The 26,553-nt window shown below is 42.2% G+C and overlaps 1 long non-coding RNA gene across 2 annotated transcripts; it reads right to left on the bottom strand.

Moving 5' to 3' along the window:
• Positions 1-239: 239 nt before the first annotated feature.
• Positions 240-26,553, bottom strand: LOC133043222 (uncharacterized). 2 transcript variants are annotated; one of them, XR_009689668.1, is made up of 4 exons: positions 26,204-26,553; positions 23,000-23,179; positions 21,329-21,448; positions 240-467 (listed from the first exon to the last, which is right to left on the bottom strand). It is a non-coding gene; the product is annotated as an uncharacterized LOC133043222 (long non-coding RNA). The 2 variants fall into 2 exon arrangements; XR_009689667.1 differs by lacking the exon at positions 240-467 and having other exon boundaries at positions 20,946-21,448.

Raw genomic sequence — 26,553 nt, 5'->3', positions numbered from 1 at the left:
TCAATCTGTCTGGTGTCTTTGTAAGAGGAGGAAACAGAGACACCAGGGCGGGATACAGGAGCACAGAGACCACGTGAAGACAGAGAGGAGGTGGCCACCTGGAAGCCAAGGGAAGAGGGAAGAGGCCTCAGGAGAAGCCACACTAGATGTGAGGAGCAAAAAAAAAAAAAAAAAAAATAGATGTGAGGAGCACTATATGTAAGCTGTAAGAAGCCAGACTAGAGTAATGAGAGACTGGAACAAAAATAGAGCAATTTTACTTTTCACTGAAGTATAATTGATTTACAATGTTGGATTAGGCTCAGGTGTACAGCATGGTTTGCTTTTTTTTGCAGATTGTATTCCATCATACCTTTCTTGGTTGCTGTTTAGTTGCTAAGTTGTATCTGACTCTTTGCGACCTCATGGATGTAACTCCTCCATGGATGCCAGGCTCCTCTCTCCATGGGATTTCCAGGGCAAGAATACTGGAGTGGAAAAAAAAAAGAAGAGTGGGTTTACTCTAGGGGATCTTCCCAATCCATGGATCAAACTCCTGCTTGGCATGGAGATTTTTTTACCACTGAGCCACCAGGGAAGCAAGACAAATAATTCCTGGTGCTATAAATTTTTGTTGCTTATCTATTTTATGTGTGGTAGTTTGTATTATTAATCCCATACCCCTAATTTGTCTCTTCCTCCCACCCACCTCTGGTAACCACTAGCTTGTTTTTCGCATCTGTGAGTCTGTTTTTTTGCATATACATTAACTGGCATTATTCTTTGGATTCCACATATAAGTAAAGTCATACAGTATTTGTCTTTCTGATTTATTTCACAAAGCATAATATTCTCAAGGTCCATCTGCATTGCTGCAAATGGCATTATTTCATTATTTTTATGGCAGAGTAATATTTAATTGTGTACATATATGTATATATATTTCATCTTCTTTATCCATTTATCTGTTGATGGACACTTAGGCTGATCTCATATCTTGGCTACTGTAAATAGTGCTGCCATGAATGTTGTGGTGAATGTATCTTTTTGAATTAGAGTTTTCATTTCTGGATCATATGGTAGCTCTATGTTTAGTTTTATAAGGAGCCTCCATCCTGCTCTCCATAGTGGCTGCATCAATTTACACTCCCACCACCACCTTTCCTCCACACCCTCTCCAGCATTACTTGGAGACTTTTTGAGATGGTCATTTTGTCCTCACTGTGGTTTTTGAGTTGGCATTTCTCTAATGAGCAATGTTGAGAGTATCCTTTCATGTGCCTGTTAGCCATCTGTATATCTTCTTTGGAAAAGTGTCTATTTAGGTCTTCTGCCTAATTTTTGATTGGCTTGTTTGCTTTTTGATGTTGAACTGCATGAACTCTTTGCATATTTTGGATATTAACCCCTTGTCAGTTGCATCATTTACAATACTTTCTCCCATTCCATAGGTTGTCTTTTCATTTTGTTGACGGTTTCCTTTGCTGTGCATAGAAGAAAAAGGTTTTAAAAGAAAAGTGCTCATTTATGTAGTTTAAATGGTCTTAAGCTTCCATGTGAGATGTGTGGGGCTTTGCAGGTGGCACAGTGGTAAAGAACCTGCCTGCCAGTGCAGGAGACACAGGAGACTCAGGTTCAGTCCCTGGATTGGGAAGATCCCCTGAAAGAGGGCATGGCAACCCACTCAAGTATTCTTGCCTGGAGAATCCCACAGATAGAGGAGCTTGGAGCACTATGGTCCATAGTCTCACAGAGTCAGACATGACTGAAGTAACATCACGCACGCACACATGAGATGTGCGGGTTTCTTCTGTTTTGTGTAGAGTGCTGTGTAACATGTCACTTCCAAATATATTACCAGTCAAAGGCTCCCATAGTATAGTAAATGGGTAGTACTTATTATTCATTCATTTATTCATCTTTCATCAAATAAATATTTATTAAACCATTCCTATGTGAGAGGCACTAATCCAAGAGCTGAGGATGGAGCAAAGAACAAAGCCTGGGCTCGCCTGGAACTTGTATCCTAGAAGGCAGAGAGAGGATGAGCAAGCAAAGTTATAAAGTCTGGCTGGTAGAAGGAGGTGCCATGACCAAGACTGAGGCAGAAGCCAGAGTAATGAGAACAGTGGTGCTGTTCAGATCGAGGGATGATGCGGGGAAGGCGTCTCTGATAAAGTGACTTTGCAAACAAGTAAATGAAATGAGTGAGAAGGTACATGGGAAAACCTACCCTTCTCCTCCTGTGTATTTCTCCTTTATTCTCATAATACTGACACACTCACTCTTCCAGCATCAAGTGTGTGGGTTTCCCACAGATCATGCAATTCTCTACACTGCTAGCTGACACTACAATTCCATTCAATCCTGACACTAACTGGAGTTAGGCAGGCTCTATGGGTTAAGGGTTCAGTCTCACAAGACTGCCCCTCACTTCAAATGCCATTTGCAAGTAATAGGTCCCCAGGTTACCCAAAAAAGCTGTCTGAGTTGGCTACAAATCAGAGGTTCCTATTGCCCACCTCCTTGATTATTTGCTAGAACAGGTCACAGAATGCAGGGAGACAGTTACCTGCATTTACCAATGTATTATGTAACAAAGGACACAAATGAACAGCCGGATAAGAAGATACACGGGGCCCCAAGCATGAGTGCTTCTGTCCCTGAGGAGTTGGGGCATCCCTCCCTCCCAATATGTGGACGTGTTCACTAACCAGAAGCTCTCTAAACTCTAGTTTTGGGGGTTTTGTGGAGGCTTCATCACAGAGTCATGATCAGTCATTAGCTCCGTCCTCAGCCCCTCTCCCCTTCTCAGAAGGGGTGGGGGGTGAACTTCTAATCATGGTTTGGTCTTTCTGGTACCCAGCACCGCCCTTGCCCCATCCTGAAGTTATTGAGAAGCCCACCACAGTAGCCTCACTAGAAGAAAAGACACTCCTGTCACACAAGAAATGCCAAAGGATTCCTAAGTCTCTGTGTCAGGAACCAAGATCAAAGATCAAATATTAGAACAAAAGATGCTCTGACACTCTTACCACTGAGCAAGATACAAGGAGGTAGGGACAGAGACCAATATATATTCATACATTTTTCTCACGGTATGGCCAAAAAAATCCAGGGCTGTGGGACTTCTATGGTGGTCCAGTGGTTAAGACTCCCTGCTCCCAATGCAGGAGCCTGGGGTTCCATCCCTGGTCAGGGAACTAGATCCCATGTGCTGCAACTAAGAGTTTACATGCCACAGCTAAAGATTCTGCAACTAAAACCCAGCACAGCCAAAGACAGAAAAAATACAACTGTATAAAGTATACTCAAGTGGTCATATATAATCTATACATATGTTCATATTAACAGGAAAAAGAAAATATCGTGGGGAGGGACCTGGTATTTTTTTAAAGGGCATAGTCAAGGAGGCAGAAAAAAATGCCTTTCCTTCCAGTGTGAGAATTCTATAAGTAAGATAAATGCTAATAAACAGGACTTAGAATCCAGAACTTGTGAGGCCAATATGACCTTTAGTGCAGGAAAACAGGAAGGAGTGTTTAAATAGGTTAATAAGTTCATCTTTAATTAAAGTCACTACGACCCTTAGTGCAGGAAAACAGGAAGGAGTGTTTAAAGTAGGCTGATAAGTTCACCTTTAATTAAAGTCACTACGGATAGGAGGAGAAGGGGACAACAGAGGACGAGATGGTTGGATGGCACCACTGACTCGATGGACATGAGTTTGAGCAAGCTCTGGGAGACGGTGAAGCACAGGGAAGCCTGGAGTGCTGCAGTCCACGGGGTCACAGAGTCCGACACGACTAAGCGACTGAACAACAATAAGGATAGGTCAGAACCAAAAAGGTGAATGAACATGAGAAAGCCTGTGGGTGAGATTTTAATTTTTTAAAGTAATATTATATTAATTTATTTAAGTATACTATTGATGTTCTCATCAAAAGGAAACCAGTTTGTCTTTAATTTTTCTATCTGCTTTCGGTGATGGGTGTTCACTAGACTTACTGTGATTATCATTTCATGATGTATGTAAGTCAAATCATTAGGCTGAACACTCTAAACTTACATACCGCTGTATGTCAACTACATCTCAATAAAACTGAAGGGAAAAAAAACAACAGCACTGTTGATGGCTACAGATAAATATGGAAAAATAATCAATTTTGCTAGTCTTTCCTACAAAACATATGGAAAAGTTTCAACCAAGAATGTCTAGCAGGAGCATCACATAACTGGTTCCTTCTGCTTGGCCTCAGTCGTGTCCAACTCTTTGTGATTCCATGGACTGCAGCCCGCCAGGCCCCTCTGTCCATGGAATTTCCCAGGCAAGCATACTGGAGTGCGTTGCCATTTCCTACTCCAGGGGATCTCCCTGACCCAGGGATTGAATCCACATCTCTTGCATTGACAGGTGGATTATTTACCACTGCACCACCTGGGAAGCCCCCATCTTCTACTTAACTGGCTTAAATATTTTGAAAAGCAGTCCGATAACTTTTACTAGAAGCCAAAAAATGTCTTTACCTTCTCATTTTGAGAATTATTCACAAAAGGTATCAACCATAAAATATGGAAAGAATATGCACAAATCTTTGTACAAAGCTTAAATAACCCGAATGTTCAGCATTGTTTGTTCATTCATTTAGCAGTGTTTTCCCCCAAGTGCCTACCAGGTTTCAAGCACTAGGGTTAAAACAGGTAATAAAAGAAAGTTCCTTCCCTCACAGAACTTACATTTCTGTGGGAGAGATAGGAAAAAAGTAAGGAAGCACACTGCTGCTGCTGCTGCTAAGTCATTTCAGTCATGTCCGACTCTATGCGACCCCATAGATGGCAGCCCACCAGGCTCCCCCGTCCCTGGGATTCTCCAGGCAAGAACACTGGAGTGGGTTGCCATTTCCTTCTCCAATGCATGAAAGTGAAAAGTGAAAGTGAAGTCGCTCAGTCGTGTCCAACTCTTAGCCACCCCATGGACTGCAGCATACTAGGCTCCTCCAACAATGGGATTTTCCAGGCAAGAGTACTGGAGTGGGTTGCCATTGCCTTCTCCAAGAAGCACACTACATCCTTGTATATAAATATACATACACAGCAATTCAGATGGAGAAAAATAAAACAGAGGGGAGGCAGGGAGGACAGGAAAAGGTCAGGGAAGGTGGCAATAGTGGGGACAAGGGGGCCTGAAGGAAGCGGGGGAAGGGGTCAAGCTTTGTGTGCTTATCAGGAGGAGCGGGTCTTGAGGTGGGACAATGCTCAGCAAGACTGAAGAACAGCAAGGAAGTCAGTGCAGCTGGGCAGAATGAGCTAGAAGTTGAGGAGCAGGTGAGGTCAGAGTCAGGAGGACTGACTCTCTTAGAGGAATTGTAGGCCATGGGAAGAAACCGGGTTTTACTGAGTGAGATTGGAGAGTTTTGAACCAGAAGGTGACATAATTATGATCTAGCTTTTAAAAAGACAGTGGGGGTAGGGAGAAAGCAGAGAGCAGTCAGAAAAGGACAGAAATAATGGAGGTGAGGAATGATGGTGGGTTGGGTCAGCACGGTAATGACAGGGGTGATGGGAGTGACTGGATTCTGGATAGAATCTGAAGGCAGGTCTGACAGCATTAATTAACTAGTTGAATGTGACGTTTAAGAAAGAGGAGTTAAGGAGGACTCCAGCATTTGGTCTGAGTAACTGGAAGGATGGAGTGTCAGCTACTGAGATGGGGAAGAGCAGATCTGGTGGTAGAAATTAGAAGTTTGTTCTTGAATCTGTAAGATTTCAGATGCCCTTTATTTAAAACATGTTTCCACATTATAGTTCATTATAAGATACTGAATATAGTTCTCTGTGCTATACAGTTGGACCTTGTCGTTCATCTATTTTATATATAGCAGTGTGTATCTGCTAATCTGAAGCTCCTAATTTATCCCTCCCCTACTCCCTTTCCCCTTTGGAAACCACAAGTCTGTTCTCTGTCTCTGAGGCTGTTTCTGTTTCGAAGATATGTTCATTTCTGTTATATTGTAGATTTCACATGTGGGTTATATCACATGATATTTGTCTTTGTCTTGATTTATTTCACAAAGTATGACAATCTCTAGGTCTATCCATGTTGCTGCAAATGGCATCATTTCTCTCTTTGTGGCTGAGTAGTATTCCAGCGAGTACACGCCCAACATCAGATGCCCTTTCAGTGGCAAGTGGGTGCCTCGTGCATCTTGCCCCTTACGTGGACCATATCAGTGCACTTAGGACCATCAACAGCCAGCACTTCCATTTCTTAGTCAGACGGCTTTCTCAAACTAAGAAAGTCTTCAAAACAGAACACAACTCACCGAGAAGTGGTTTCCTTTCTAGTAAGAGGAAGGCACCAGAGCAGAAATTATTTCCTTGCCTTCTGCTTTCTGCCTTTGAATGCCTCTGTTTGAGACTGCGGTGATTGGCGGGAGTGTAATCACAAGGGAAAGTTTAAGGGAACTGACATGGGGCAAAGCCCTGGCATTGTAGAGATGAGCTGGTTTTAGCACCACCTAGCTCCAGGGTGCCTGCTGGTCATCTGAACAATCTCTTCTTATTTAAGCCACTGTAGGTCATGCCTTCTCCTACTGACAGTTGATTCACTGCTCAGTAATAACACACTAGCTAACTTTATCAAGGACTTACTATATACTTGTGTACGTGTGTGCTCAGTTGCTCAGTTGTGTCTGACTCTTTGCAGCCCCATGGACTGTAGCCCACCAGGCTCCTTTGTCCATGGATTTCCCAAGAAAGAATACTGCAGCTAGGTTGCCATGTCCTTCTCCAGAGGATCTTCCTGACCCAGGGATTGAAGCCTCATCTCCTGCATTGGCAGGAGGATTCTTTACCACGAGCGCCACCCAGGGAAGCTCCACTATGTACTCAGGAAGAGTTTACTAGTCCATAGAGTCACAAAGAGTCACATGCACTAGTCTGAGTACTTTACATGCATTGATCTTTTCCTATTTAATCTTTATAACACCTTTACTATTTTTGTCTCCAGTTTCAATAAAGAAACTGGGCAAGGATAGATTAAGACACAATATGGACCCCAGCACTCATCTTACACACTAGGAATGTAATGCTCAAAATTCTCCAAGCTAGGCTTCAACAGTATGTGAACTGAGAACTTCCAGATGTTCAAGCTGGATTTAGAAAATGCAGACAAACCAGAGAAATCAAATTCTCAACATCCGTTTAGATCACAGAAAAAGCAAAAGAACTCCAGAAAAACACCTACTTCTGCTTCATTGACTAAGCTAAAGCCTTTGTGTGGATCACAACAAACTGTGGAAAATTCTGATAGAGATGGGAATACCAGACCACCTGACCTGCCTCCTGAGAAACCTGTATGCAGGTCAAAAAGCAACAGTTAGAACTGGACATGGAACAATGGACTGGTTCCAAATTGGGAAAGGAGTACATCGAGGCTGTATATTGTTACCCTGCTTATTTAACTTCTATGAAGAGTATGTCAAGCAAAATGCTGGACTGGGTGAAGCACAAGCTGGAATCAAGACTGCCGGGAGAAATATCAATAACCTCAGATATACAGATGACACCACCCTTATGGTAGAAAGTGAAGAGGAACTAAAGAGCCTCTTGATGAAGGTGAAAGAAGAGTGATAAAGCTAGCTTAAAACTCAACATTCAAATAACTAAGATAATGGCATCTGGTTGCTTCATGGCAAATAGATGGGTAAACAATGGAAACAGTGACAGACTTTATTTTCTTGGGCTTCAAAATCACTGCAGATGGTGACTGCAGCCATGAAATTAAAAGACGCTTGCTCCTTGAAAGGAAAGCTATGACAAACCTAGACAGCATATTAAAAAAGCAGAGACATAACTTTGCTGATAAAGGGTTGTCTAGTCAAAGCTATGGTTTTTCCAGTAGTCATGTATGGATGTGAGAGTTGGACCATTAAGAAAGCTGAGCACCAAAGAATTGATGCTTTTGAACTGTGGTGTTGGAGAAGACTTGAAAGTGCCTTGGACTGCAAGGAGATCCAACCAGTCAATCCTAAAGAAAATCAGTCCTGATTATTCATTGGAAGGACTGATGCTGAAGCTGAAGCTCTAATACTTTGGCCACCTGAGGCAAAGAACTGAATCACTGGAAAAGACCCTGATGCTCGGAAAGACCCTCAGAAAAGGGGACAACAGAGGATGAGATGATTGAATGGCATCACCGACTCGATGGACATGAGTTTGAGCAAGCTCCGCGAGTTGTTGATAGACAGGGGAAGCCTGGCCTACTACAGTCCATGGGGTCGCAAAGAGTCAGAAATGACTGAGCGACTGAACTGAAATGTGTTGCCCCTGAGACTGCTATTAATGCCTTCTATTATTTGTGCCTGCTTAATTTGACATAAAACTGTTAACTATTAACCTCACTGTGGCAAATCCTTTTTCACATACACATAAATACAGACATTTATCAGGTATAAAAACTTCAAATATAATGGGTAAAGTTAGGTAATACTGTGTATGGTGAAATAAGGATTAAAAAAAACCATACTCATACTCCTCCCTGCAGCTTTGGAGTTAAAAAGTGCTGTAGGAGATACTTATTACTAAAGTTTAGTTATCATCTTATTATGCAAATAAAATAGGTAATAAAGGGGGATCCCAAGCTATCACACCAGCCAGTATGCCTCCATGTACAAGTCCCAAACCAGAAGTGTAGAAGTGGATGATGTCAGATGGATCTTGGAAGAGGAGAAAGGGACATGGGAGCACAATGCTGACCTCCCATCTCCCCATTCCTGTTTATAACAGAAATTCTCTGAAGAACTGCTAATACTCACAATTCTATTTCCACCCATTCCAGCCTCCCTTGAACCAATTAATCAAAGTTTCGACTGACTCACCTAAATATCTGCTCTTGTCATGGTCCATGTGATGCCATGTGGCTGGACCATACTGACTCCATTTTGTCAGCCCCATCTTAGGCCCCCAGTCCAACCCTCCCCTTTCCATGTGATTGAGTTGCAGTTCACTCACAGGCATGCATCTAAGTCCTCTAAGTTTCCTATCAACATTTACCCTTGCCTTCATCTGATATGGAAGCTGGAAGAATGCCTTGTTCTGATGCAGGTGGTTAATGATCACGAGACACCCCTGGGGGAAGAAAAACCCTGGGTTCCCATCACTGTGGACGTGCTTCCCACTTGGTAGCAGGTTCTATTTTTAACCTGGCCCCTTCCAGTCCCAGTATCCCTTCTGGTGACACAGACTGCAGCTGTGAATGCCCCTGGATGCTGGTCCACAGAATCACGCCTGTAAGTGGCAAACATAAACTTCCTGACTGCATTTCATGGGGTTGCCTCCTTTGTGTTTTGGTCACAAAGCTCCTTCTCAGATTGGAGGACATTATTCAATATCTCTGGGTCCCAACAGATGTTCACAATGTCAGTTTTTAATGTGTGTTGATTTATCAGCAGCATACGATACAGGCAGTGCCCAGTCTCTGCTGCTGGCTCTTCCTCAGCTCGATGGCCTCTTACTATTGGAAGTTTCAGAGCTTTTAGCTCATCCCCGTTGACACCTTTGGTTTCCTATCTCTGCTCACAGTTTTACCTGCAGAGGCAGCTGAATACCATGGAATGACTGACCTCAGGTGATGTCCTGTGGAACAGAAGAATTGCCTGGCTGACAGGCTTGAATTTCTGATCCACAAAAGTGTGAGTTACAAAAAAAAAAAAAGTGGTGTTTTCAGCCATGAAATTTTAGGGTAATCTCTCGTTGCAACAGATAACTGGAACAAATACCATCTTTCTGCTGACGTCTCACAAATTGTGTGAACCTCTCCTCTGAATTCCATACTCATATCTGACTGCATGTTTGACATTTCCACAGGGACATGTCTTATTTTGAGTTCCACTAGAATGGACCTGAGACAAGGATTCAACTAGAAGTAGCTTATTTGAGAGGTAAACTCAGGAAACACCAGTAATGTCAGAGGGAAGAGAGACAGGGAAAGAGACCAAACAACAGGGTGTGTCATCAAGCCAGTTATGATGGAAGGAAGTTGCTTTCTACTGTTGGGGAACTCATGGAGTTAGTTACAACCTGTGCCTCAGAGTCACCCACACAGAAGGCAAGGGACCTGGGGTAATCTATGTTCTAACTTTTATCAGTCACTGGTCATGCTGCTCCTAAAGGAGCTGACTCCCCACCAGCCTTACACAGCAGCTCAGGCATAAAACACTCAGGCAAAGAAATGCAAAATCTGGAAGAGAGACACCAAGAGAGCACACTGAGGTGGAAACGTTGAGGGAATGTGGGCAGGACACTAACAAGGTTTGCTTGGACATTAATATTTTTTAAATGCTTTTACTTCATTATTATTGACTGCAGTGGGTCTTTGTTGCTGTGTGGGCTTTCTCTACTTGTGGCAGATGGCCTTAGTTGCTCTGCAACATGTGGGATCTTCCCAGACCAGGGATTGAACCCATGTCTCCTGCATTGGCAGGTAGATTCTTATCCACTGGACCACCAGGGAAGTCCAGACATTAATATTTTTAATGAACTATGACTGGTTGCTTAGAATGACCCACAAACTGGCTACTGGGAGACAGTTCTCCATGACTGAATGTTTCTTCATGACTTGTGAGTGGAAAGTCACAAATTGTCCTTTTGTTTTGAATTATCTTTTCAAAGTATTTGAATAATGATGTGAAAATTAACACAGGAAACCTCAACTACAACTAAAGTCAGGAAGTTCTTTAGAGGGAACTCTCGTGCCCTAACACTCCTTGTCAACTACCCCAAATAGGACAGATCTGTTTGCATCTCCAGCAAGAAGGTCCCTCTACAAGCCAGCAGGAGGAAGGAAGATTTTCTTCTCGCCCAGCAACAAGCCCATCCAATGGGACACTCTGCAGCTCAGTCAATGAGGCATTAGCGCCTCCCTGAACTCTTACTTTCCTCCAGTGAGCTTTCATTTAGAACAGCCCCTCCTAAACCCCAATTTCTCTATAAAGCAGGTTCCCCTCCTTTGTTCTCTGATGCCCATGGTCTGCCAGAGCTTGTATTCCTGAATTGCAATTCCTCTAGCTATTCCCAAATAAACCCATTTTGCTGGTGACATAATGACCTATCTTATTCTTAAAGTTGACAGTGAGTAGCCTTGGAGTTCAGAGGTAATGTACCCCACCAGAACAAGATTATTATTATTCAGTATAATAAGACAATATCTATAAGGCATAAGGCAAAAGTCAGGCATGTCTGCATGCAGCCTGTTATAAAAACCTGGAGCCCCCTAACTCGGGATTCCTCGTCTGTGACCCACCCCACAGTGTGTGCAGGTATCACCCGGCTCTTGCTGTGTTGTCCCTGCTACTGGAACTTCTCTGCTTGCAGACCCTTTGAGTGGACAGGTCCGGGGGAAAATCAGTTCACACGGACACCTTCAATCCAAATCCCACTGCAGGGTTCCTCTTCCTCTTCCCCCATTCCACATGTGAACTTCCTACCTCACATAATGACATCAGTATAGTCACTTGTTTGCTCTGTTCTACAAAAAAAAGATGAACTAGTCCCAGAACTGCTATTCCACCAATGCTACCAATAACAAACCGAAGTAACTTTCAAAATTTCTTTGTAGTTGTTAGACTATCTACCAGGGTGTACATGAGAACACTATGTTCAAAAGTGACTTAAATGAAACTTTTGTCAATGTGGTTACATATCAATTTGATAAAATTAGGTTCATTTGCTTCATTGTTTTTTGAAGTCATACATTTAAAATATGTAAACCATTTATGTTACTAAAAATGTAAAACTTATAAATAATGATACGCTCCAAGAAATCTCATTACTGTATCCATCCATTCCACTCAAATCCCAGAGGTAACTTACGGATTTGTGTTCCTTCAAAATGTGTATTGGGCTTCCAGAATGAGTTGAGCTTCCCTCATAGCTCAGTTGGTAAAAATCTGCCTGCAATGCAGAAGACCTGGCTTCGATTCCTGGGTTGGGAAGATCACCTGGAGAAGGAAATGGCAACCCACTCCAGTATTCTTGCCTAGAGAATCCCATGGACAGAGGAGCCTGGCAGGCTACTGTCCATGGGGTCACAAGAGTCGGACACGACTTAGTGACTAAACCACCACCAAAATGTGTATGGTGAAGCAGGAATCCCTAATGTGACTCTATCTGGAAACTGGGCTTTTACAGAGGAAACTAAGGTTAAATGAGCTCATACAGGTGAGTCTCTGATCAGAGAAGGCTGGTGTCCTTAAGAGAAGAGACATCCGAGACTCTCTCCCTCCTTGTACACTTGCACGGGGAAAGGGCCAAGTGAGGACACAGCAAGGAGGCCATCTGCAAGCCAGGAAAGGACGCCTGACCAGAACCCAAAGTTTTCTGGCACCTAGTCCTGGGCTTCCAACCTCAGAACTTCAAGAAAGTTTCTGTTGTTTAAGCCACTCAGGCTGTGGTATGTTATGGCAGCCCTAGCAGGCTTATATAGGAGATAATTTATATACGGTTTATCATACTAAATAATTAACAATTAATATATGGTTTATCCCTCCTGTGTTTCTTTTCAGGAAAATAAGCAAACACTTCCTTTTTTCTCTTACACAAAAGGTAACATACTACATGCTCTTTTGCGCTTAACAATGTATCCTATACAGCACTCTTTTATCAGTCTATAGAAATCTCTCATTTGTTTTTACCCCTGTATTTTTACAAATTGAAGTACAGTTGATTTACAATGTTTCAGATGTACAGTAAAAGTTAATATATATTTATACACATGTGTATGTATATTTTTCCAGATCCTTTTCCATTATAGGTTTATTATATTTGCATTTCTTTATTGTGTATATTTATCATAGTTCATACTATGTTTCCAATGTTTTACTACTACAAATAATGCCTGAGTGGGTAACCTTATGTGTATGTTGTGTAATGTTTGTGGAGGTGCCTATTCAGGGTAAATCCCTAGAAAATGGATAGAGGAGTTAAAAGGTGCACACAGGTAGTTTTGTTTGATAATTCTTAACGACCCCTTTGAGGGGCTGCACCATTCTATATCCTTACCAGCTGTGTATGAGGGTCTCTCTCTTTTGTTTTTTTCCTTACTGCCGTACCCACAGAGTGTTAAGATTTTGAATTTTTCCCAATCTACTAATTAGAGATATTTCACTGTGCTTCTAATTTACATTTCTTCTATCATAAGTTGCAGCTTGTCATATGTTTGTGTTGTTCAGTTCTCAGTCGTGTCCTACTCTTTACAATCCCGTGGATTGCAGCATGCCAGGCTTCCCTGTCCGTCACTATCTCCCAGAATTTGCTCAAACTCATGTCCATTGAGTTGGTGATGCCATCCAAACCATCTCATCCTCTGTTGTCCCATTCTTCTGCCCTCAATCTTTCCTAGTGAAGTGAAGCCACTGAGTCGTGTCCGACTCTTTGCGACCCCATGGACTATAAGCCTACTAGGCTTCTCCATCCATGGGATTTTACAGGCAAGAATACCAGAGTGGGTTACCATTTCCTACTATCAGAGTTTTTTCCAATGAGTCAACCCTTTACATCAGGTAGCCAAAGTACTGGAGCTTCAGCTTCAGCATCAGTCCTTCCAATGAATATTAAGAGTTGATTTCCTTTAGGATTGACTGGTTTTATCTTCTTCCTGTCCAAGGGATTCTCAAGAGTCTTCTCCAATGCCACAATTTGAAAGCATCAATTTTTCATCACCCAGACTTCTTAGTGGTCCAATTCTCACATCGATACATGACTATTGGAAAAACCATAGCTTTGACTATATGGACCTTTGTTGACAAAGTGCTGTTTCTGCTTTTTAATACACTGCCTAGGTTTGTCACAGCTTTCTCCAAGGAGAAAGTGTCTTTTAATTTCATGGCTGCAGTCACCATCTGCAGTAATATGTTTATGGGTCATGCATATGTATTTTTCTCGGGTTATCATTTTTTAAAACTAGATTTTCTAATTAGGGTGTAGAATATGCTTGATTCTGTATATTTATCTTTTATACAGTACTAAATTATTTTAGCAAGTCTGATTTCAGTCTGTCAATTTTGTGTGTTTTTTTGGCCATAGCACCCAGCGTATGGAATCTTACATCCCCAACCAGGGACTGAATCTGTAGTGCAAGCATGAAGTCTTAATCACCGAACTGACAGGGAAGTTCCTAGTCTGTCAATTTTTTAATGCAAAAAACCCTAAGATGACAATCATATCATCTGTGAATAATAATAGTTATATCTCTTCCTTTATTATCCTTATAAATTTCCTTTCCTGTGTTAGTGTGCTAGTTAGGATGAGGATAGACCACTGATGGAAGTGACAGAAGTGGCTTTGTCTTATCCCTAAATTTAAAGAAATGCTTTTTTTGTGTTTTTCCATAAAAAAAAAGTTTGCTATACACATTTATAAATAGCTTTTTATTATAGCTTTCCTTCATAATCATTTTGCTAAGTTTTCTTTGTCATAAAAATATTTCTTCTGCATCTATTGATATGATTTCTTCAATATATTATGGTAAATTGCATTGATTTTCTAATATTAATTCACGTTTGTACACTTGGGTAAACTCAACTTAGTTATAAAATACTATTTTTTAAATACATTTTATCGGTTTGCTACTAGCATCTTTGCACCTTTCTTCATATGATTGCTTTGTAATTTAATGTTCTTATACTATCCCTGTCTGGCTTTTGTATCAATATTTGATAACTTCACTAAATGAGCTGGAGTGGAGAATTTTCTCTCACTCTATTTTTTTGGGGGGGCGTAAATTCTCTAGAAGACTTGGAATAAGTTTAAAATGAACTTTTCCTTGAATATTTCCAAGAAACAGATCTATAAAACATTCTGGACATTTTTTTGAGTGGAAGATTTTTGATTGATTTACTACCAACCAAATTTCTTTTCTAAAGGAACATTCAGACTTCTACTACTTCTTCAGTCAGTTTTGGGAAGTTACAGACAAATAGTGTCTGGTTAGATACATCCATGTTCACGAATTTTTCTGATCACCATCTTGCTCTTTCAAACCCTTTTCTAGGATTATTTTTCTCTGAAGTATCATTTAGATTTTCCTTTAATGAAGATCAGTTGGTAATAAACCATGTGCTTTTGTTTATTAGAAACTGTCATTATTCTGTCCTTGATCTCGTCCATCAGTGTTACTGGGGACACAATTCTGATGACAGTTATTTTCTGTCAGCACTTGGAGGCATTATTCTACTATCTTCTGGCTTCCCTTGTGTGTTCATAAGTCTGCCATCAGTCTAATTACTATTCCTTTGTAAGTGAGTCAATCTTTTATTTGATCTCCTGTTATAGGTTGAACTGTATTCCTCAAAAAGACAGGTTAAAGTCCTAACCTCCGGTGTTTAAGAATGCGACCTTATTTTGGACACAATTAGTTAAGGTAAGGTTGTACTGGAGAAGGATGGGTCCTTAATCCAATATGACTGGGTTCCTTATCAGAAGAGGAAAAGAGACAGATACACAGATGGGAGGCAGACAGTGCTGCAGATGCAAGCCATGGAATGCCAAGGACTGCCTGCAGATTACCAGAAACAAGGGAGGGGCAGAAGGGACTTCCCCTCCTGTTTAGAGGGAGCAAGGCCCTGCTGTCACCTTGATTTTAGACCACACGCCTCTAAGGCAGAGGAACCAGAGATCAAATTGCTAACATCCACTGGATCATAGAAAAAGCAAGAAAATTCCAGAAAAAATATCTGCTTCATTGACTATGCTAAAGCCTTTGACTGTGTGGATCACAACAAACTGTGGAAAATTCTTAAAGAGATGGGAATACCGGACTACCTCACCTGACTCCTCAGAAACCTGTATGCCGGTCAAGAAGCAACAGTTAGAACTGGACATGGAAGAACCGACTGGTTCCTAATTGGGAAAGGAATTCGTCAAGGCCGTATACTGTCACCCTGCTTTTTTAACTTCTATGCAGAGTACATCATGTGAAATGCCGAGCTGGATAAAGCACAAGCTGGAATCAAGATTGCCGGGAGAAATAACAATAACCTCAGATATGCAGATGACACTACCATTATGGCAGAAAGTGAAGAACTAAAGAGCTTCTTGATAAAAGTAAAAGACGAGAGTGAAAAAGCTGGCTTAAAACTCAACATTCAAAAAACAAAGATCATGGCATCTGATCCCATCACTTCATGGCAAAGAGATGGGTAAACAACGGAAACAGTGACAGACTTTATTTTGGGGGGCTCCAAAATCACTGCAGATGGTGACTGCAGCCATGAAATTAAAAGATGTTTGCTTCTTGGAAGAAAAGCTATCACAAACCTAGACAGCATATTAAAAAGCAGAGACATTATTTTGCCGACGAAGGTTCGTACAGTCAAAGCTGTGGTTTTTCCAGTAGTCATCTAAGGATGTGAGTTGGACCATAAAGAAAGCTGAGCACCAAAGAATTGATGCTTTTGAACTGTGGTGTTGGAGAAGACTTGAAAGTGCCTTGGACTGCAAGGAGATCCAACCAGTCAATCCTAAAGGAAATCAGTCCTGAATATTCATTGGAAGGACTGATGTTGAAGCTCCAATACTCTGGCCACCTGAAGCGAAGAACTGACTCATTGGAAAAGACCCTGATGCTGGGAAAGACTGGAGGAAGGAGAAGGGTATGACAGAGGACGAGACGGTTGGATGGCATCACCGACTCGATGGATAGGAGTTTGAGCAAGCTCCTGAAGTTGGTGATGGACAGGAAGCCTGGTGTACTGCAGTCCATGGGGTCACAGAGTTGGACACGAGTGAGGGGCTGAACTGAACTGAACTGAGCCTCGAGAACTGTGACTCTTAATTCCTATGATGTTAAGCCACTCAGCTGTGGCATTCTGTTCCAGTAGTCCTGGGAAACCAACACAAGTGAATTTAAGACTTGTTGTCCTTTAGGTTCTCAGTTCCACTGCATTGTATCTAGGTTGGATTTCTTTTGACTGATTCCGTTCTTAGCAACTCCTGATCTGTAGATTTATTTTGCTTATTGGTTTGGAAAATCCTCACCCATTATATGAACAGACACTCACCTCCTTCCATTATAATCTCCTTAAAGTACTCTTAGTAGGCTTAAAGTAGGAGACTGCCTTTTCTACCCCCTCTTTAAACTCATCATATTTTCATCTCCTTGTCTCTCTGTGCTGCATACTAAGCAGTTTGAGAGTTTATTAAGCAGTTTAATTTTTCCATTGCATCTTCTACCTCATTTTGTTCTTCAGATGCATCTAATGTCTATTTATAGTTTTTTTTTTTTTAATTTACAGTTTTTAAATATCATTAATTGTTTTAAAGGCTTCCCTTGTGGCTCTTTGGTAAAGAATCTGCCTGCCAGTGCAGGAGACATGGGTTTGATCCCTGCGTCAGGAAGATCCCCTGGAGAAGGAAATGGCAACCCACTCCAGTATTCTTGCTTGGAAAATCCCATCAACAGCCTGGTGAGCTATAGTCCATGGGGTCACAAAGAGTTGGACATGAGTGAGCAACTAAACAATTGTTTTAGAAGTTTCTGGCAGATTGATAGTTGTCTCGCAATCTATATTATTGTTGTTAGAGAGTAGTTTCTATACTATTTCAGTAATATAACCCCTTAATTTTAACTGGATACATGCCCATTCACAACAAAATCTGTTTTTCCAATTTGCCCTTCAGCAAGGAATGACCATGAGCTAAGCTCTTACCATGGGATATAAACAGAAGTGGTGTGCACAATTTTTTAGGCAGTTTTCTGAAGGGGAAAGGCATATACTTTCCTACACCACTACGCTGGACCTTGCTGAGTGACTTACTCTGGCTAATGATGTGTGAGCACACAGGACATACGACACACCTGAGCAGAGGTTACAGTGAGTTTCCTCGGCTTACCTCCTGTGTGCTTGTTTTCCATCACGAGGAAAACGAAATGCAGGTGACTACTACTCCTTTAGCCTGGCTCCTTGAATGGGAGGCAGGTGGATCTGGTACAGCACAGCACAGCAGCTGACTGCCCCTCCCTCCAGCTGTCAAATTCCAGCTAAGTTAGAAATAAATATTTGCTTTCTTATAAGCTACTGAGTCTTTGAGAACAATTCCTTTACTTTCTTGCAGGCCAGAAATTAAAAATTATACTTTTTGGTAATTTATTCATGATTTAGTTTCCACTGCTCAGTGACTGTGAATAATGATGCTATAGCATTCATATACAAACTATTGTGGTTTTGTGTGGATATTTTAAATTCTCTTATGTATACGGCTAGGTGTAGAATTGCTGGTTCATTTTTTTTTTTTTTTTTGCCACACCATGTGGCATGTGAGATCTTAGTTCCTGGAGCAGGGATCAAACCGGTGCTCCCTGCAGTAGAAGGTCAGTCTTAACCACTGGACTGTCTGGGAAGTCCCTAGAAGACAAGGGTCAGACTGTTTCACAAAGTGACTGCACCATTTTACATTTCCACCAGGTGTCTATGAGGGTTCTGATTTCTCACTGACAGTTACACACCTTTTTGGTTATGGCCATCCTAATGGGTGTGACACCACCCTTCTGGCAGAAAGTGAAGAAGAAGTAAAAAGCCTCTTGATGAAAGTGAAAGAGGAGAGTGAAAAAGTTGGCTTAAAACTCAACATTCAGAAAACTAAGATCATGGCATCTGGTTCCATCACTTCATGGGAATAGATGGGGAAACAGTGCAAGCTGTGTCAGACTTTATTCTTTTGGGTTACAAAATCACTGCAGATGGTGAGTGCAGCCGTGAAATTAAAAGATGCTTACTCCTTGGAAGGAAAGTTATGACCAACCTAGGCAGCATATTAAAAAGCAGAGACATTACTTTGCCAACAAAGGTCCATCTAGTCAAGGCTATGGTTTTTCCAGTGGTCATGTATGGATGTGAGAGCTGGACTGTGAAGAAAGCTGAGCGCCGAAAAACTGATGCTTTTGAACTGTGGTATTGGAGAAGACTCTTGAGAGTCCCTTGGACTGCAAGGAGATCCAACTAGTTCATCCTAAAGGAGATCAGTCCTGGGTGTTCATTGGAAGGACTGATGCTGAAGCTGAAACTCCAATACTTTGGCCACCTCATGCAAAGAGTTGTCTCATTGTAAAAGACCCTGATGCTGGGAGGGATTGGGGGCAGGAGGAGAAGGGGACGACAGAGGATGAGATGGTTGGATGGCATCACTGACCCAATGGACATGAGTTTGAGTAAACTCCGGGAGTTGGTGATGGACAGGGAGGCCTGGCGTGCTGCAATTCATGGGGTTGCAAAGAGTCGGACACGACTGAGTGACTGAACTGAACTGAATGGGTGTGAAGTGGTTTCCACTGCATTTCCCTAATAACTGATGATGTTGAGCATTTTTATACGTACTTATTGGCTATTTATATAACTTCTTTAGAGAAATATCTATTCAAATCCTGTACCTATTTTTTAAAGAGTTATATTTTATTGTTGAGTTTTAAGATTTAAATGTTCTAGATAAAATATTAGGCATATGGTTTGCAAAATTTTCATCTCATTCTGTGAGTTGTCTGTTTTTTCCTGGTACTGTCTGAATCAGTCTACTAGGGCTGACATAACTAAATACCACAGACTGTATATGACCTCATTTAACCTCAATTGGCTCTTTAACAACCCTGTCGCTAAATACAGACACATGTGGGTTAGGGCTTCCACACATAAATTTTCAGAGAACGCAGTTCAGTCCAAAACACTCTGTCCTCTGGATACCCCAAATTCTTGTCCTTCTCACATGCAAAATACATTCACCCCAATCCCAAGCCTTAACCCATTCCAGCATTGACTCTAAGCACAAAGTCTCATCTGATCCTTGGGTATGGTTGAGACTTGAGATATGATTCATTCTAAGGCAAAATTCCTCCCTAGCTGTGAGCCTGTGATACAAGCTAAGTGCTTCCAAAATACAATGCTGAGACAGGCATACAGAGATATTCCATTCTGCAAGAGAGAAATCAGAAAAGGGAATGGGTCCAAAGCATACCCCAAACAGCCTCTTTTAAGGCTCAAGAAGAACCCTTTTTGGCTTAATGCTCTGCCCTCTGGGCCCACTGGGGTGGCAACCTTATCCTCTTGGTCGGGAGTGGTGGCTCCATCCGCTCAGTCCTGGGCAGCAGTTTTATTCCCGAGGCACTGGTTGATAGCGGGCTCCACTAAAACCAAGGAGACAGCCTTGCCCCCCAGACTTGTATTCTGTGGGCTGGTGGCTGGAGTAGCAGCTGTGTTGATCTCTGAATCCCGTTTCTTGTCATTTTCCTGTTTTCTTGATGGATAATGTAACTGGCAGCCAGATAGCTCTAGTGTCCTATCCTAAGAATCTCAGAAGTCTGACAGCATCCCTCCATTTTCTTGTTTCTATGCCCTTCGTCCAAATTGGCAGCGTTTCTGCCAGTATAATCTTAGTTCTATTCCTGGCTACTTATGAGATAACTGATGAAATCCATGAATTGGACCCATGATCTCTTTATCTAATGGTTGTCCAGCTATACCCTTGACATGTTTCCCAGGACATTTTCTTTTTGTGTAATATGGATAGTAACTGGGTTCTGTGCATAATTCCAACATGTGAGGAGTGGGGTGGTTCCCCATACCAACAAGGAGCAAGTCTCTGGGTACCAGCTGGGTGTCCTACATCTCGACTCAATTTTGACATTATCTACACAGAGACAGCATCAGGCTGTGCAGGTCACAGACTGCTGTACACCACTCTCCCCCATCTCAGGATGCCAGGTGCAAGCTAGGTTGTTACCTGTGCTTCTGACCCACTGGCCACAAACTATAGGTTCCAACAATCTCTCCCAACTCAGGATGCCAACTGTAACTCCAGGCTGTGACCTGTACTTCTGACTCACTGGGTTATTAATCAGAGATTGTCACAACTGCCTTCTTGTGTTTGATTAATTTGCCAGAGTGGCTCACAGAATTCAGAGGAAAATTTTTACACACTGGATGACTGGTTTATTATAAAAACAATAGCCAGATGGAAGAGACGCACATGGCAAGGCGTGGGGAGAGGGCGCAGAGATAACAAGCCCCCTCCTGCTTGCCTCTCCCCACTTCTCCAGGCAGTCACCAACAGGCAGCTCTCTGAACCCTGTCCTTGCGGAGGGTTTTGGAGGCTTCATTACTTGGATATGATTGATCAAATCACTGGTCATTGGCAACTGATTCAGCCTCTAGTTTCTCTCCCCTCTGTGGAGGTAAGGGGGTGGGGCTGAAGTTCCAACCCTGTATTCCCTGGTTGGGTCCTTTGCTAGCGATCTCCATTCTTAGGGCTTTCCAAAAGTCACCTCATTAACATAAACACTTAAATAACAGGATACCCATTTCACCTTTATGACTCTGAAAGTGATTTCAGGAACTGAGGAGCAAGGACTGAACACTACAAGAGAAGTTCCTGTTGCTCTTGTCTCTCCGGAAATTCCAAGGGTTTTGGGAGCTGTGTCAAGAACCTTGGATGAAGACCAAACATATATGAGAGATATATTTTAGTTGTCTGACCAAATGTGTGTTTCTTTTTTTAAAACTGAAGTATAGTTGATGTACATTATCATGTTAGTTTCAGGTGTACAACATAGTGATTTGACATTTAAACATGTTACAAAATGTTCACCAATATATTTTTCTTGCAAGTTATAGTATTGCAGATAAGCTAAGAATTTTCCAAATCTTCAACTTCTGGTTCATTTTTGCTTAACAAATCCTTTAATTTCTCTCTCACCTCCTGTATACTCTAAGGAGTAAGAAGAAATTTGGCTGCACCACAAACACTGCTCAGAAATCCCTGCAGCTAAATATCGAAGTTTATTACTTTTAATTTCTACCTTCCACAGAACCACTAGGAAACAGTTTGGCCTTCTCTGCCACTTTATAGAGTCACCTTTCCTCCGGTTTTCAACAGCATGCTCCTCATTCCTGAGATCTCATCACAGTCCCCTTTTAACTTGCATTAATTCTACCAAGAGTGTCTCTTCAAGGTAATCTAGGCTTTTCCCAAAATGCATCTCAAAAACCTTTCAGCTTCTGCTCATTGCGTGCTGTGTTGCGCTAAGTTGCTTCAGTCATGTCCAACTCTTTGGGATTCTCCAGGCAAGAATACTGGAGTGGGGTGCCATGGCCTCCTCCAGGGGATCTTTCCTACCCAGGGATCGAGCCTGAGTCTTCTGCGTCTCCTGTGATGGCAGGCGGGTTCTTTATCACTAGTGCCACCTGGAAAGCCTCTATTCATTCCTCACTAGCAAAGCCCTTTCCACATTTTTAAGGTATTTGTTATAGTGGTACCCCACTTCTCAGTACCAAAATCTGTTATTAGCCTGGTAGGGCTGACGTAACATCACAGACTGGGCAGCTTAAGTAACAGTAAAGTATTTTACACATTTCTGGAGGCTGGATATCCAAGATCAAGGTGTTGGCAGGTTTGCTTGGTTTGCAAATGGCCATGTGCCTTTCCTCAACCTATGGCAACCATTCTTATGCCTTCTGTCTCTATGACTTTTACTATTACCAGTACCTCATGTACATCCCACGTACAGTCCCTTTGTGATTGGGTTATTTCATTTGGCATAATGTCCCCAAAGTTCACCATATTGTAGCATGTGTCAGAATATCCTTCCTTTTTAAAGCTGAACATACAAAAGTTTTGAATATTCCATTTTGATGGAGTCCAGTTTTAAAATTTTGTCATAGTTTTGGTTTCATAGTTAAGAAACTATTGCCTAATCCAAGGTCATAAGGATTTATACCTGCTTTTATCTAAAATTACTATAGTTCCAGCATTTATATTTAGGCCTGTGATCCATTGTGAATTAGTTTTTGTGTTATGAGGGAGGGGTCGGATTTCATTTTTTTTTGCATGTGGTTATACAATTGTCCCAGCACCCTTTGTTGAGAAGACTATTAGTTCTCCAGTGAATCAAATGCCCACAGATGTGTGGGTTATTTTTGAACTCTCAATTCTTTTCCACAATATATACTTCTATTATTATTCCAGTACCACATATTACCTTGATGATTGTAGCTCTGTAGTCAGCTTTGAAATCAGGAAGAATGAATGTTTCAACTTTTTTCTTCATGATTCTTTTGGCTTTTCTGAGTCCCTTGCACTGCCATGTGAATTTTAGAATCTGCTTGTCAATTTCTGGGGGAAAAAAGCAACTGGGATTTTTGATAGGATTGCATAGAACCTGTAGAACAAATAAAGGAGTACTGCTTATTATAACAATATCAAGTCTTCTATTTCTTGATCACAATTTAGCTTAATTATAAACCCTATACTTTGTGTCTTCCCATCCTCTCAATAAGCCAAATAATTCCTCGCTCCTTCACTGGCCACTTTTCCTACTTCTTACAGTACATTTTAGTAACTGTTTCTGATTCTGCCAACTACAGACATCTCTGGAGTGCTTTTACCTTTACCTCTACCTTTCCTCTCTGTTTCACATCTTCAACTGCCAGTCATATTTCTTACCTTTACATTGTCAACATCAGTATGCTTTAACTACAGCAAGATTGGAAACCTGCACTAAACTTTCTATCGAGTAATTATTCAGTTCAACTCTTTTTCAGATTTCTCTCCCAGAATGCCTATCCTTCCACCCCAATCCAGCCTAGCTATTTATTTATTAATTTTGGCTGCGCCGGGTCTTCACTGCAGCACAAGGGGGCTTCCCTTACCGCAGAGCACCAGCTGTAGAAGGCGCAGGCTGAGTAGTTATGGCACAAGGGCTCAGGTGCCCTGTGCCTTGTTGGACATAATTCTGACTAGATATCACACTCATGTGCCCTGTGTTGCAAGGCAGATTCTCAACCACTGGACCACCAGGGAAGCCCTAGCCTAGCTCTTGGGACATCCCTTTACTTCTGAATTAGATCCCCTGATTCCTGGTCAGTAGTGTTGTCAGATACCTCATTTCTACCTCATTGTTAAGTAACTTTGAAAAAAAAAGCCTATGTGGGCGCTTGACATTTTCAATCTCTGCATATCTGAGAATGTTCTCATTTTGATCTTTTAATGATAGTTCAGCTAGGAATAATTGTTGTTGTTGTTTTAATTAAAAAAATTCCTAGAATTTCAAGCTCAAGAAGTATTTCCCTCAGAAACTTGAAGGTCTTTTTTATCTTCTCATATCTATTGTTGCTGGTAAGAATTCTAATCACAGTCTTACTCTTTTATGGGTCACTTTTTTCCTGGGAAATTCAGGACCTTCTTGTATCTTCAGCGTTTTAACATTTCATAAGGTTGTTTTCTGTTTTTGCTCTCCACCAGTGGACATTTTTTAGCTCTGGGAAAGTTTCTTCCATTATTTTTGGGATACTTTTCCATCTTTTACTTACGGTTTTCTCTTTCTCTTGTAATATTAGTCCTGTTGGATTGACTTTTTAAAATATTTTCTCTTGTAATTTCCATCTCTTTGCATATTCTATTTTCCTTAAAACTTCATGGACTTTACCTTTCAATAAAAGTGAATTTACAATTTTGGCAATTTCTTATTTCTAATTTAAGATTTACTTTTTGTTCCTGGTGTGTTAACTTATATAAGTATATTATCCTTGTTTCATAGCTGTAATAAGTTTGGGAGCATGCTATATTTTTTTAAGTTCTCTGAAGTTTCTTTTTCCTCTATGGTCACAATTTCTCCTCTGTCAGCCCCAAGTTGGAGACTTCCCTTAAACACCTAAAAGCCCTTGGTTATCTGTTCGTATTTAAGATGAAATAGGTGGACGCTGATGACGAATCTTTAGAACCTGGGAGGGTCTTGCCAACTTCACTCTAGGGTGAGTGGGTAGGAAGCTGGCTATTGTGCCAGAATAAAGAATGCTTTACTCTTAGTCATTAAATGCTCCCCAGAGATTATAAGAACTTGACTTTTAGCTCGGGATAAATGCCTAGCTATTGTATCTGAGGTATGGGGTGGGGAGGGCTGGGGTACTGCTGTTCTACATAGAAACCTTTATTTAGTTTCCTTGTTTTCATCCCTGCTTCTCCCTCTTGGTCTGTTGTGCTGATGTCTCCAAATTTCAGTTTCTTTAAATCACTTCTTGCTGCTAGGCCTCCTTCCTCAACTGCAGTACCCATTCCCTACACCTATTCCAAACTATGGTTTCTTCCATTTTGTTTAATCAGACCACACTCTCTCAGTGTAAAATTTAAAAAAAAAATTTTGGTGGCTCCCTTCCCATTTTCTGTCCTGTACTGGTTTGTATCATTTTTCATTTCTTTATGAGCATTTTAACAGGGTTTTAGGAAGAGGAGGCAATTAAAGAACTTACTCAGCCAGCTTTAATTAAAAAAAAAAAAAAAAAAAAAAAAAACCGTGGGACTTTCCTGGTGGTCCGGTGGTTAAGACTCCAAGTTTCCAGTGCAGGGGGAATGGGTTCCATCCCTGGTCAGGGAACTAAGATTCTGAATGCTGTGTGAGGTGGCCAAAAAAAAAAAAACCTTAAACGTAGATTAAAAAAAAAAAAAGACATGTAGGGCAGAGTAGGAAATAAGAAACAAGAACAGTGGAATGACAAAAAAGAGAAACCAAAAACTTTTCTAAGCCTGTGATGTGGACAGTATTCCTGTGTAGGCAGAACAATGCTTAACTTAGCATCTTCCACTCTTCATATCCACACATTTCAGGGTTTGAAGATAAACCTGAGACATCTCGTCCACACCCCACTTTACAGGTAAGAAAATCAAGACCCAGAAGTCCTGTGATCTTCCCAAGGTCACACAAGTAGAGGATGGGCGAGGGGAAACCAGGTAGATAGCATCAAGTCCACTTTGCTTTCCTTCCGCCTCCTCACACTGCTAGGGAGCTTACAAGAGGAGCGGATCGGTAGTCAGGTGAGGAGGACCGTGAGAAACGGTCACAGGGGGGTAGGCTTTTCCTGAGTGAAGAGTCTGACAAAATCAAATACTTTAGGACGCTTCGTTTGGCAGGACCGCGCCGTCCCCCGGCCGCGGTCCTGACCGTACAGAAGGGGGCGACTGTGTAGCAGGACCCGGGCCGGGGGAACCCGAAGGCGGCGACGCTGGGCGGAGCGGGACGCGGTGACGAGCGAGGACCCCGAGGAGGGGCGCGAAGGTGGCGGTGGGACCACGAGAGAACTCACGCTGCTGTGACTCAACTGCTCTCAGGGTGTTTAGTTACTGATAAAACACTCGCTGGCAGGGGCTGCAAACAACCCACATCATCACTCTTGGGGCGGCGACAGCTTACCTACAGCCTCACAGTAACGGTGCGCGCCTCAGACTACGAAACCTGCCAGCCCTTCGGCACCACAATCGGGGGCGCCCGACGCGGGGCCGCCTGCCACTCGCGAGGACAGGGAAGGCCGCCGAGGTGAACCGCGGACAGGCCGCCGGCAGTGTCTCCCGGGCGGTGCGGACAGTCCGAGGGCCTCGGGGCGGGAAACCCACCTGCCCCGAGAGACCTGGGCCCCGGCTCCGCGGCACCGGTCCGCCGAGGGGGTGGTGGCTGCCCACTGTCGGTGCCGCGCCGCCTCCTACGGCAAGCGGGAGGAGACAGACGCCGGGCGCCCCGCGCAGGGAGTGTGTACGCGTGTGCAC

This window comes from Dama dama, chromosome 22 (genome assembly GCF_033118175.1).
Source record: "Dama dama isolate Ldn47 chromosome 22, ASM3311817v1, whole genome shotgun sequence".
NCBI lineage: Eukaryota > Metazoa > Chordata > Mammalia > Artiodactyla > Cervidae > Dama > Dama dama.
This window is presented reverse-complemented; position numbering and strand designations above follow the sequence as displayed.